The following is a 14,078-nucleotide window of genomic DNA, read 5'->3' on the forward strand; positions in this document are numbered from 1 at the left end:
AAACCAAGATGTCCTTCAGTAGGCAAAAAGCTTAGTAAATGGTGGTATATCCAGACAATGGCATATTATTCAGCACTAAAAAGAAATGAGCTTTCGAGCCATGAAGAGACATGTGGGAATCTTAACTGCATATTACTGAGTGAAAGAAGCCGATCTGAAAATCCTACATGCGGTATGAGTCCAACTATATGACATTCTGGAAAAGCCAGAACTATGGAGACAGTAAAAAGGTTAATGATTGCCAGGAATTAGGGAAGTGGAGAAACAAAGAGGTGGAGCACAGAGGATTTTTAGGGCAGTGAAACTACCATGTATGATATTATAATAGTGAATACACGTCACTATACATCTGTTAAAAACCATAGCACGGACAATGCCAAGAGTGAATCCTACTGTAAACTATGGACTTGGATGATAAATATGTGTCAATCGATCATTGTAACAAATGCACCACTCTGGTAGGAATGCTCGTGGTGGGGGAGGTTGTGAGAAGGGTGGGGATGGATGGGAAACTCTTTGTACTTTGCGCTCAATTTTGCTATGAATGTAAAATTGCTCTAATAAATAAAGTTGATTAAGTAAAAAAGCATTCCATCAAATGAATAACTACCAAGAGTAGCATATATCCTTTTGGAATGTTTTACAAACTATCTATCTATATTATATATACATTTATTAACGTTATATGCACTGTAGACTTTTCTACAACTTGCTTTTTACATGATTTTGTTTCAGACATCTTTCACCGCCATTAACATCCCCCTCCTTCTCTTCAATGGGTGAATATTTACCATAATTTATTTAGTTAGTCCTCTCTTGATGGTCTTCTGTGCTATTTTAGATTTCTTATAAATGCCATAAAAATTCTTTCTTATGTGGGTTTGCCCAAGTTTAAGTTTGAAATGAATTCTAGATGTGAACTTGCTTAATTATCTTCCAAAAATGTTTATTCAATTTGCATTCCCACTAACACCATATGAGAGGTCCTGTTTTCTTATACTTCAGTACTAATATCAACGTTTTAAATTTTTATCAGAGAGACAAAAAATTCATCTTGTTTAAAGTTTTATGATTATTAGTGAGATGAAGAATTTTTTTCACATTTCAATGGGCTTTTGTCGTTCTCCGTTTCACCTTTAAAGTTCATTGTACAGGGGCGCCTGGGTGGCTCAGTCGCTAAGCGTCTGCCTTCGGCTCAGGGCGTGATCCCAGCGTTGTGGGATCGAGCCCCACATCAGGCTCCTCCGCTGGGAGCCTGCTTCTTCCTCTCCCACTCCCCCTGCTTGTGTTCTCTCTCTCGCTGGCTGTCTCTCTCTCTGTCAAATAAATAAATCTTAAAAAAAAAAAATAACGTTCATTGCACATTGTATATTCTCTCAGTATCATTACCTTGATGTTCTCTCTCTTCGAAATATCTGCCGAGAGCTCAGCACAGCATTTAAAGCATAGCAAGTGAGTGAATAAATAAATGAATGAATGAAAAAGCACGACCACTTCCAGGTCTGAGACACGACACAGGGTATGGAAAAATCCCCCATTATGTTTCATGGTTCGAAAATGAATCTCTGCGCCTGGCCAGGGGAGGGCTTGGCAAAGGGAAGTGTCCTTTTGCAAGAACTGGAGTTCTCCTCATGTGAGCAGGGGCCTGGCGCCAGGACCCCAGGAGCACCCTCCTGCCTAACGTGAGAATATGGAGCTCCGCATCCTAGCACACGGGCACGTTCCCACTTCAGTCATGCAAGTGCCCTGGGGTAAATACCACAACGTTTACGCATTTTATAAGAGGAAATATGTTTTGGAGGAAATTATCTGCATAAAGTCATACAGCTGGACCATGGTGAGATTTCCTGAGAACAGACGAAAAGAACGATAACCCAGGTAAAAGGACAAATACATGGTGTGACGTCACTCTCCCAGATTTACCGCTAACCACGCGCTGGAGAATGGGCCACAGCCTCTAGTGTTCCAGCCAATCGGAACACGCGGCGTGCAGGCTCATTCAGCCAACCAGAGCTCAGCATTCCTCTGATCCAGAATCTGGCTGGCCGGGCTAGCCACTGACTTCTGCCAATGACAGAACTTTAGGAGCTCGAGCAAAGTGGTTAATTGAAAAAGTCAAGCCCACACACTTGCCAACGTCATCTTTTACATACACTGAGCATTTACGCATAAATCGCCTTGCAAATGCGTTCAGAGAGGTGAAGTAGCCTGCGTGAGGCCCCCCAGTGGTGTGGGGTCCGTGCTCCCAACGGCCCCAGCGCTTCTGTGAAATAGGAATTGTCATTACTGATGTTTCACGAGTACTCCCACGTTCCAGGTGCCGCGCTAGGGACTTCAGATGTGAACTGCACACGAGAAGGCTGTGACGCGGGGCTCTTACCGCTTCATTTGCCTTGGTGACTGATCAAATAATGATACAAAATCTGAAACCTATCTTAAATACGTCTCCCATTGGGGAAGACTCTTGATCCTTCATGTAAACACACACACACACAATTCCCAACTGTAGCCTATGCGATTATTTAACAAATGCTCATTGAGCTAACGGAGAGGTGGGGAGTGAGATGCTGTAGGGAGAGCCGAAGGAGAGCCATCAAGAGTGGACGGGTGGGACCGGCGGGACCCGATAAACGGTTGCGGGATGCCTGAATGCCAGGACAAAAGGCCGTACCTCGTGACGATCCAAGGCAGGGATGGAAGGTGTGGATTAGCGGGTTCTCCCCATCCTTTGCCTTGTCCCAGCCCTCCACACGGTGGTCGGGGCATTCAGGGTCAGTTCTGGTACCCTCCCGGCGGCCCCCAAACCCAGAGAGTGCTGCTATTTAAACACAGGGCGCCAGCATTGTCAGGTGGGCATGTATAGACCTAGAGTCTCGGGCACGTGGAGCCCCGCGCACAGCTGGTTGTGCGCCTGATCACAGATACACCCGCGTGTGGACAGCTGCACACGCGTGTGTGCACGCACCCACCCACGTGCACACAGAAATGTTTCTTCAAGGATCTGGTGGCATTCCTAAAAAAAGGAATTCCTTCCCTATGTGCCTTTTTGTTGCTGTTGTTGGGTTGATGGCTCAATCACGCACCCACATTTATTGGGCACCTACAGCACGCCCAGCACTGTGCTGAGCCCAGGGGCCTGTCCTCAGAGGCCGGGAGGGAGAGGCCTCAACGCCAGATTCAGGAGGACTCAGGTTAAGGGGTAAAAAAAAAAAAAAAAAAAAAGTGTTGGTAAACCCACGGTGTTGCTGGTGGGCCTGTTTGAGAGAGCTTGTCAGAAAAGCTACGGGAAGCTGGCTCCAGTTCAGACATCTTCCAGGAACACAGAAAACAACCACATTTTACTAATTATAGCGAAGGAAAACACGCTGCGATTACAGCTAAATTACATTAAGACATAACTGGCTGGCTCGGCCTGGGATCTGTCTCTGGCTCAGGTTTCAGCCAGGCTGGGCGGTGACACAGGCCAATGGGTGGGCCAGGGAGGCCAAGCCTGGCCGGGGAGGGCCCCGCAGCCCCTTTCCCTGTGAGGTCGTGAACCTGGCATGACTTTGGGGAGTCCCATGGCCAGCCCCAGCAGTGTGACCAGCATCTTCCCCTGCCCAGAAGGGGCTTTCCCAGGCCCCTGCCTGGAACGACCTGCTGAGGGCTGCTGAGCCACCCAGCCCCTGCTCGCCTTCCCTTGCAGAGCTGAGGGTCAGGAGGCTCAGGGCCGCAAGCGAGGTCTCCTAGACAGAGCCGCAGTGCTTTAGAAGGCAACTTGGGGGGTTGTGTTACAAAACCCTTTCTCCTGTTGTAGCCACCGACTCTGTCTTTTCCTTCCAGGCCCTGGTCTGCACCTGTCAAGAAGGGCTTGGCACCTGTTTGGGGAATGGGGTGGGACCCTCTACCCCCATTCTCCATGTAGTTATTCCCAGAGGGCCAATGTCTGATTCATGCCTCACTGGTAGGAGGGAGGTGGGTGGGGGGAGGAAGGAAGGGAGGGAGGGAAGGAAGAAAGAATGGGAGGGAGAGCCAGGGAGGGAGGGGGAGGAAGGGAGGAAGAAAAGGAGGAAGGAGGCAGGCAGTAATTAATGACGAAAAGACAACTTACTGAGCCCTTGCCAAATGCCAGGCATTGTCCACACAGTATCTCCATGAATCATGACAACAGCTTAAGGACAGGGGCCCGGCCTTATTCGCCCATGGGTGCTAGAGCTCGCACAATGTAGGTCCTCAAGAATCATTTCAATAATTTCTTGACTGAGCAAGTGAGGCCAGGGAGCTAGGTAACACTGCTATTTGTGGTTGGAGCTCAGCTGGAGCAGTGACAACTGTGACATCACGGGGTTAGGGTTTGAATCCAGCTGTTTGGCTCTAAAGCTTGCTCACCCACCCTGCACCCAGGCTGCTCACTCTTGGGTGCTAATGAAGTGGCCACTTCAGTGACCACAAGCTCCGAACGATGACGAGAGAGACCCTGGTCTCCAGCCGCAATCTTGTCCAGCTCGGGGCTGAGCTAGGGGCTGCTGTTCTGCTGCCAGACCCTGTGCTTTAAATACATGGTCTCATTTAACCCTACGAGCACAATCTGGGGAGGGGGTGGTTCTTAAAATCCTCCTTTTCGAGATGAGGAAAATAGGGTTCGGAGGGGTCCAATGACTTGCTCAGCCTCACACAGCTGCTAACTGGGGTGGTGGGGTTCCCACTCTGGTCTGTGTACTGTACCAAGTACCACGCTGTTCAGTCAGAGACCCTGTGGGGCCTGGTCTCTTGTCACCTCCTCAGGGCCTGTCTGACAGCCAAGGGCAGGGGTGGGGTGGGAGGCCCTTTCCCTTCTGAGCACAGACCCTGCGATTGTTGCCCAGGCCCTCTGACTGTGAGGACAGGGTTTGGCCAGGTCCCCTGGGCTCAGCTCAGGGAAAACACACCAGCCTGTGCCCAGGGCCTGTGGGGCTAGGTCCATCCCAGATCCAGGGGCAGCAGGAGGTGTGGCCTTGGGCATGCAGAGCAGCTGGGCTGTGGTCTGGTGGCCACTGTGTTCTGGCCAGTTATGCTGGTGTTTACAATCCACATTTTTAATAATCTAATGTTATGTTTGGCCCTGGATCCCTTCTGCAGGGCCTAAGGCTTGCCTCCAAGATGGTCTTCTAGTTCTTTCCAACTCCTGCCCTGAAGTGAGCTGGGAAGAGAGACCCAGAGGAGATGAGGGCTTGGAGACACAGGTGGAAGCAGAGGGCCAGGGAGCTGCACCTGACATGTATGGAGCTCCTACTGTGTACCGAGGGCATTTCTTAGGTTAGTTTTATCGGATTCCCCACAGCAACCCAGTATAGTATGTTTTCTCCCACCCATTTTGTGAATAAAACTGAGACCCGAAGCTGCCTGCCCAAGGCCACCCATCTGGGCGAGGGCATGGTGAGCTCGGGGCTTGGCCTCAGCTGTGTCCGGCTCCAGAGCCTGGGTCTTTCCCATGATGCTCGGTGAGCTAGGACACATCTGGGTGTGTGGCTTGGTTTTGAGGACTCATCCACGGAGACTTGTACCTTTCCCAGGGGCACAGAAGCTCTCATTCCAGGTTTGGGTGAGGACAGAGATGAGCGGCTCTTCTGGGGGCAGAGAAGTCCAGACCTTGGGCTCTCCCTTTTCTCTCCTATCCCATTTCAGTCTGGGCCCCTCGGCCTGGGCCGCCAGCATCGCTGAGCCTTGCAGGTAAAGCTCCTGTCTGGCTGTCTGCCAGCCCTGCCAGCAACATTGAGTCAAGACCTGCAAAGCCAGGGCCTTTCTTTTTAGGGAAAGGTCCAGAGCGGCCCCACGCCTGGCTGGAGTTACAAAAGGACAGATCTCCAGGCCCCACCACTGACCCTCTCGTCTTGCCTTTCTCTGGCATTGCAGAATGCACAGCGGAATTAGAGCACAGCACCAGCACTCATTAGCCGCGCTAGTTGGTAAAAGTCGTAACTGTGAAATTACAGGGCATTGGGTTCCGGAGACCGGGCTGAGTACTTTCTATCATGTTCTGTCTGAGTCCCCACAACAGCCCTTTGCTAGAGGTAAGATCATTGTTCCTAAGCTACCGGGTGGGATTCACCTAGGATAGCACGGACAGCAAGTGGCAGAAGTCTCACTCTTAACTGCCGTGTCAAAGTGCTTTCTATGACCGCGAGCCTGACTTTTTTCATCTGTCAAATGGGACTGCCCATCCCAACCTCAAATCACCACGGTAACAACACAACGAGAAAATGGAGGTCAAGTGCTTAGGACGTGGTAGGTGCCTGGAAAATATTGGTTGTCTCAGTTTGCCAGTCATTCAACAAGTGTTTAGTGAGTTCCTGCTCACTTCAGACACGGGGCTAGGTGGGGAGGGGGCAGGGAACACACAGGCGAAGTCTCAGCTGCCTGGAGCTCACAGCCCAGTGGTGAAGATGGGTGCCAAGCAAAGCGTGACACAGACTTGATTGGATGCTCTCCAGGGTGCTCTGTGCTGCCAGAGAGAAGTACAGGGTCGGGGAAGGACTAGAAATGGGTAAGGAGAGTGCCTCGGGGACAGTGAGGTCAGGCAGCCTCCATGCCCCATGGCACAAGACAGGGCTCCTCCTTTCTAGGGCAGTGGAAGGGGTCCTCAGGGTGGAGGAAACAGGCTCTCTCCCCCATGTCATCTGCAGCAGCTGGGAAAAGCCTGGGTGGTCTGATTCCAGGTTCAACCTGACCCAGGTAAAAATGTGCCAGTTCCTGAGGCAAATGTCACCTGCCGTGCAGCTGGGAGCTCGCTCAGCAGATGGGGTGGGGGTGGGGAGCCGCGCGTCTGAGGTCTTTGGAGGCCAGACTTCAGCCTGCTCTGTCTTTTCCGTTCCTGCCGGTACGAAGCAGGCCTACCCCTGCCTGAGGTTGAGTTGACTATAGCCAGGACCACCAGCCGAAATCCCATCTCGGGTGCTCATTTCCTGTGAGTGAGGTCAGTTCTCAGAGCTTCGGCTCACCCGGTCTTCACGGGGATCTTACTAGCCATCTCTCTGATTGTTCTGAGGATTTAATGGAAGAGTGCATGTGAGGGTGGGATTAGTTACGATGCTTTACTAAAAATCTCCAGAGAGCGTACAGTTGCCAGGCACTATGCTGAGCACTTGACAAACTTTGCTTCATTCGATTCATTTCACAGACCCCCTTAAGGAGGCCCCTTCATTATCCCCCTGTTACAGATGGGGAAACTAAGGCTCAGAAAAAGTTGAGGAACTTGGTCAAGGCCACAGAACTGGTGATAGTTTACAAAGAAACATAAAATGCATCGAGATACAGAACATGAATACAAACCCCAACTACAGTTTACGGGGGACCCACTCGGGGCCCGGCAGTTTGAGTGGGAACCGAGGTCTGCCTTGCCTTAAAGGTGACTCTTCTACTTTGGCTCCAGGGCCTTTGTGAGGTGGCAGTGGGAGCTTGCGGACCCTAGTTCCATTTGGCATGAAGGGCTGTAGACAGAGACAGACGTTCCACAGTTTCTTGTAATGAGATCATACATGCACTTAGATTTAGCAAATAATTGCCAGACTTGGCAAATAAAGATGTTTTCAGAAAAACAACAAATAATTTTTTATTTGTGTGTGTTTCAAATATTCTAGCTCCTTCTAAGTTTTAAGTACACATATACCTATATTAAAACAGTATTTGTCGTGGATCTGAAATTTGAATTTTACTGGGCATCCCATGTTTTATCTGGCCACCCTACATACTGCCCCAGAACCACCCTGGCCGGATTAAGAGAAGGGAAATTTCACCACAGAACTTATAACTGCCCTGCCCACAGTGCTATGTGGATTGATAATATTAAGAAGTCCTGAAATTATCTTGGGACTGCCTTGCATTTTGTGTGGTTAAAAATCTTTCATTTGTTCAGTGCTAATCTTTAAAATGGCCTACAGTGTTTTGTAACCCTAAGTTGACATTTGGGTGGGCAAACTATGGCATGTGGACCAAATCCAGTCCCAAATAAAATAGCTTCTATTTATACAAATAAAGTTTTATTGGAACACAGCTGCACCCATTCTTTTACATATTGTCTATGTCTATTTTCACACTACAATGGCAGAATGGAATTGTTGCAACAGAGACCTTATGGCCTGCAAAACCCAAAATGTTTACTATCTGGCCCTTTAAAGAAAGTTTGTCAATCCCATTGCTGATATTATTTCTGTTGATCAAAGCGTGTATTGTTAGTAATAGCAACATACAGGTGGTCCTTGTGTATGGACATGGTGGAGGGGTGACTGGAGTTTGGGCCACACTGAGATGCCATTTCTAAGCCTTTGAGTCTCCTACCTGACATGCAGTGGGTGTCCAGTGCGGGCGAGCCCTCCCCAACTTTTTTCTCAAATTTCTTCCATCTTCTCTTCTTGGAAAGAGAGCCCCCCAGTCAACTCCCCTCCTCTCTCATGGAGGTCTGCTCTGTAAATTCAAAGCAGCTTTCTGCTGCATTTTGAGCCCTGTCTGCTCTCCACAAATTTTACCTGGCTAAAAGTAGTCATGTGCATAATCCCTTGATTAAAGTCTTCAGCCGAGAGGGAAAGGTCTGTGCCCCGGTCCTGGGCAGTCCTCCCTCTTTCTGCTTGACAATCCCATCTGCCTGTCAATTGGGGTGCAGGATTTGTTGAATTCCCATCCCTGGGGCTTGGTGTTCATCTGGGTTTAATCGCAGCCTTCCTTGGAAAGGGTGAGTATGCAGATTGGAAACAGGAGAAGTGCTGGGTCAGGCAGCAGCATCTGGGAATTCACCCATCGCCCACTGCTTCATACCTACCTCCCTTCCCCAGACCTGGAGAGAAAATGAGTCACCTCTTCTGCCTGAATGCCCAGGAGTCCTTACTTTTTTTTTTTCATCTGTCCATCCACATATCTACCCATGCCATCCATCCATCCATCCATCCATCCATCCATCCAAATCTCCAATCTCAGAGCCAGTTTCCCAGGGAAACTGATCTAAGACAAACTCTCTCTTAATATTCAAATTAACTGTTGTCAAGAACTGTGAAGGGTCTGAGATGTTACCTAGTTGTAAGTTAACAAGTTTGCTTGCACTATTTCATGAATGCCGGCAGAAGACACAAGACTCTTGGGTCAGAGACAAAAGACATTATTAACTACAGCACAGCAGACAGCAGGAACTTCACCAACAGATAGTGGGATGTGGGGGGGCCAGGTGGATGCTGCACATACAGTAGGTTTGTATCATAACTGAGGAATCCGAAGTTAAGGGAACAGGATCCTTAAAATGGGCAGAAAACTTGCCTGGCTTCTGCCCCAGAGGAAGACATTTTCTTTATTATACTGGACAGTAGACACATTTGCCCACTGCCCTGGAGGCAAACACCATCTCTATCTTCCAGGGTTGTTCACTACTCAAATATCCTTGAAAAGATAGAATCTTGGTTCCCAAGATGTTTGGAAAAGTGAGAGACCAAAGAGAGAGAAAAGCCTCAAATCATCAATTTGTTTCCCTTAACTATCCGAGCTTTTTAAACGACTGCTTTTGTACATAAAATGAACAGTGTGCACAATTGTCATTGATTATTGTAAGCATTTATGCTTATTACAGATGTATTACCCTTTCAGTCACTGATAAGATATAAATTCCACAAGGCCATTTCCACTCTGAGTTACAGTTAGAATCATTGCCTATATTTGAAAGTAAATACTCAGATATTAGCAATAAGCCTGAATCATGTGTCTTGTATGTGTCACTAGTACTGCATTTGTTATTGATGCTGCTGTAGGATTGGACATGATTGGAAACCTATGTGATTGCATGACCATTTCTCCCGCACAGTTTAGGGATGCCAAAAATGACACTGAAGTTGGCATTTGGCTATTGGTTTTCCAAAGCTGAAGCCAAGGCTGAAGCCAAAGAGCAGATTTGGGTTGAATTCTGATGCTGAAGTTGATGGTGATGCATCTCAAATCACAATACAGAGTAGTCTCATAATAGCACTCCATTCATTCTTTGAGGAGGGACAGAGGGCTGCAGAAGGAGATGAGTGGTGTCCTATGGCGTGATGAAGCAAGACAAGGTTAAGGTCAAGAGCCTTGAGCAAGATGGCCCAGCTATTTCACCCACAGCTGTCTGAATCCAACACCCAGATGCTGAAGTGCTCTGGGGGAACCGCCATTCCAAACGGCTCGGCATTCCAAGCCAGGGGAGGCAGGGCAGTGTTCGATACAGTGAAAGGCAGGACATTCTCTGACCCAGCAGAGTGGTTGTTGGCTGTCAACAATCCTCTGTGTTGGGAGTCCCAGCTGAATGTCAGCTCAGCGGGGAGGCGGGTACCAGTGGGGACTTCCAAGCACTTAGCTGTGTGCCAAGTGTAAGGATGGCCTGGAAGAGGCATCATTCTAGTTTCCCTACTTAAAACCTATGGCAGAGACAGGCTAGGTGTGCCCCAAATCTGTTTTCTCTTACTCCCTGGGCTCACAGCTAGACTACATTTTCCCCACTCCCTTGCAGCTAAGTAAGGCTGTGACTGACATCCAGCCAGTGGAGTGGGAGTGGGGGTGGAGGTACCACTTTGAGGCCATACAGCCTCCTGCAGGAGCCTTCGTGCTCCCACTCCTCTTCCATTTCTCAGCTACATACAGATGATCTAGAAGACTCCGGGGCCCTATAAGTGGCTGGAGCCACAAGATGGAAAGATCTTGGGTCCCTGAGTGACATCATGAATCACAGCCATCACCAACCTCTCGACATCACGGGGACGTGACATGAGTGAGAAGTAAGTTTAGATTTGGTTAAGCCACAGAGCATTTGGGATTTTTTTTTACTTAATATTATTCCTTTTGCAGTCTTTAGTGTCACCTTGACTCCTGCAGCTCACCCGGTCAGCCTAGTCATCAGTCCACATGCCATTTTTTACCGAAGCCATGGAAGCTGCTCCCTCTCTCGTCCCCTTTCTCCACTCTCAGCTGCACTGTGATTCCTGGGGGATCCCTGCCACAGTCTTGGCGGGAGCACCTTTCCTTTTAATGGGCACCTCTTGACTTTAATGCCACCTGGTCCCATGTCTTAGGTGGTGCAGTAGAAAGGCCCTGTCGCTCAAACCTGTGTTTGAATCTGAGCTTTGCCATTTAGAATCACTCAGTTAGCATTTCCCACGTGCCAGCTACCGTTCTACATGTTTTTGATGCATGAATTCCCCGTAGCCCTAAGGTAGGCGTCATTGCTATCGCCATCCAAAGTCACAGAGCCATAAGTGATGGAACCAGGATTCACACCCAGTCAGCCAGGCTCCAGAGCTCAGGGTTGTAACCACTGCCTCCCTTCCTTGCTCCCTTCCCAGCTCAGCTTCCACGTCATTTGGTAAATGGATTGGAACATTATTTCCAAGGGTGACCTGTGCTGCCTCTGGAATCCAGAGTCTTACCAGGAGTCATGTTCCCTTCTTCATGGTGGGAGCTGTGAGATGTAATAAGTTGTTCTTTACTTTTGAGGGAGTTGACTTAGCATGTTCCAGAACTACCAGACCCCTACCAATGTCACTGATAAGGTAGGTTTTGGAATCTTCACATCATTTTTCTCCTGCTCTCTGTAAAGCAGATTTCTTATCAAGGTATCCACAATACTTGCCACTTGTTCACATGGTCTGATAAACATGCCAGGCTTTCCAATTTAAGGGTCCCCTGTGATCATCTATGTAATATCCAGATTGTCTTCTACATGTCTTTGGAGCCTAGTATGACAAAGGTTGGGAGAATTAACATAGTCCTGGAAAATACTGTCATGCACCCCCTCCCACCAATGAGTATGGAATGCTTCTGGTTCTCCTTCCCAATAGGGATAGAAGTGCACACATGTGCCAGATCACCAGCCAAGTTGCATGTACCTGACGCCGTGTTCATCTGCTCTAGCAAAGACCCCACCTCCAACATGGCAGCTGCGAGTAGAGCCGCTTACCTGAGTCAGCAGTGGTTCCCTGTTACCTCCTTTAGTGGGCCCACTACTTTCCTGGCCCGGTTATGTGATAATTAACTCTAGTTATTGGTCTGGCATCCAGAAAGCGAGATGGGGGTGGGTGCTGAGTGAGCTGGATCTTTTTTTCAAGGTAGAGGCCTCGGCATCATCCTCAAATGGCAGAGAAATGCTAGCGTTTAACAGGCAGTGGTTCTCCATGCCCATAGGGTTCAGAAAAACCCTGGGATTCTAAATTTTTAAGTGCATCCACCTACATGTCCCCATTACCAGTCCTCAGGGGCCCATCCTTCCAAGCAGGACTATAACTCTGGCATAAGAGACTTGCTGGAAAATCCAACCTTGTCTGAAGCTTCACTTTTAATGAACTCTGGCTTGGTTCTCTGCTTCCTCTGGCCTCTCCTGCAGGAGATGGAATCCCTTCTTATGTGGCCAGGGAGAACTTCTGGCTTTTACACTTCACCTTCAGTTGGTAATGAATCACCCTCAGCCTCTTCCTGTCTTTCTCCAATGTATTGCTGGTCCTTGGCAACAGTCGTCCGTCTCCAGGATCCTTGGCGCGGCCATGTTCCCCAACCTTTCCAACGTCTGAGCATGTGCTGCCTTCCCTTCTCTGGGGGTCCCATCACATTTCACCCCTAGGGAGAGTCTTTAGAGCTGTGCCACTCCAGCGCGGTGGGGGGAATCCTCCGAAGGGGTGAGGAGATCAGGCCGGGGCAGAGGGAGGAGTCGAGCTGCCATGCAGGGGAAACAAAGGCCTCCCAATCCGGTGGGGATCTCTGGAGCTGGGATGGCGCTGGCAGGCTTTGGAATCGAGGCCAGGGGGGCCAGTGTTTGGATGCGGGGCCGCCCTGGGAAGGGTGTAGCCTTGGGGGAGGCAGCTCACGTCTGGGGGCAATTCCCCCAAGAGGGGACTCAGCGATGTGCCATCCTCAGGGGACCCCGCAGGCAGCCGAGGAATGAATGAGTATCTTGTTCCTGCAAGAGGCCATCTCCATGGCGCACCAGAACTGCTTCTCTCCGTTCCCCACCTTCTGTGCTTCTCAGGGTCCCTGTGGTCCCCACCAGTGACCTCGGTCACTCATGGCGATACTGGCTCCTTCCCTCACCTTTCTATGTGTATGTATGTGTGCGTGTGAAGTTTTTCTGAAAGAATACACAAAAACCGTCCGTCGTGATTGAGAGCCAGGTAGCTGGAGACCCTGGCTGTGGACATGGCTTCCTTTTCACTTACACGATCTTGGTTTTGCACCATGTGTTTTTGTTTATATGTATACACGTACATTTGTAAAATAAGTTAATAAAAATCCTAGGAAAATGAGGAGCAACTGAAAAATATCATGTCATTTCTCAGGCTGTTTACAGAAATCATTATTAACCACATGTTCCCTCGTCATCAAGGTGTTAAATAACCATTTTCGCAACCCTTAAACATTTTATGAAGGGAAATGCATATGCTTTTCTTTCAAAAGGCTTTGCTCTGAAGGATGGGATTCTGCACTCACTCATCCGCACGACCCCTTGAGGTAGGTCTTAACATGACCCCAGTCTCACAGGTAAGAAACCTGAGTTTCTTCTTCTCCGTGATACTAAACTGCCCCTTTCCTTGGATCCTCATCCCCCTCCAGAGGCCAGACAGGGATTCTCAGAGACAATTTGCTAATAAGAAACTGAGATGCGGATGGGGAAATGACCTCAGGGGAAACCAGGGCACCGCTGGGTCTTGAACCAGGGTTTCTGACTCTCATGCTGGGCCTACGTCCCTCTGTGTTGGGGCCCTGAGCGGGCGCAGGAGGCCTTGAAAGGAGCGACATGGTGGGCTGGAAGGCCAGTGGCCCCGGAGTCAGGAGGTCATCACCCTGCCCTGCCCTGCCCTCAGTTTCTCACACCAACCAAGGGGTCAGGGGGGAAGGGACTTTATGGCCGAGGGGATTTATGGCAGAGACAACAGTTTGTTCTCTGAGCTGCACTGGCCTGAGCCACCCAGGGAGCAGTTTTACACACACCCCTGCAGCCCCCAAATGGGGTTTCCAGCTGGAGCTCTGGGGCCCACCCCTGGGCCGGAGCCTGAGATGGCCCCATTTCCCATCTGTGCAGGAGCCCTACGGGGTCCGTCTGCTCCTGTGAACCCTCCATGAACCCCAGAGAA

The sequence above is a fragment of the Ursus arctos genome, unplaced genomic scaffold (assembly GCF_023065955.2).
Source record: "Ursus arctos isolate Adak ecotype North America unplaced genomic scaffold, UrsArc2.0 scaffold_15, whole genome shotgun sequence".
Lineage (NCBI taxonomy): Eukaryota > Metazoa > Chordata > Mammalia > Carnivora > Ursidae > Ursus > Ursus arctos.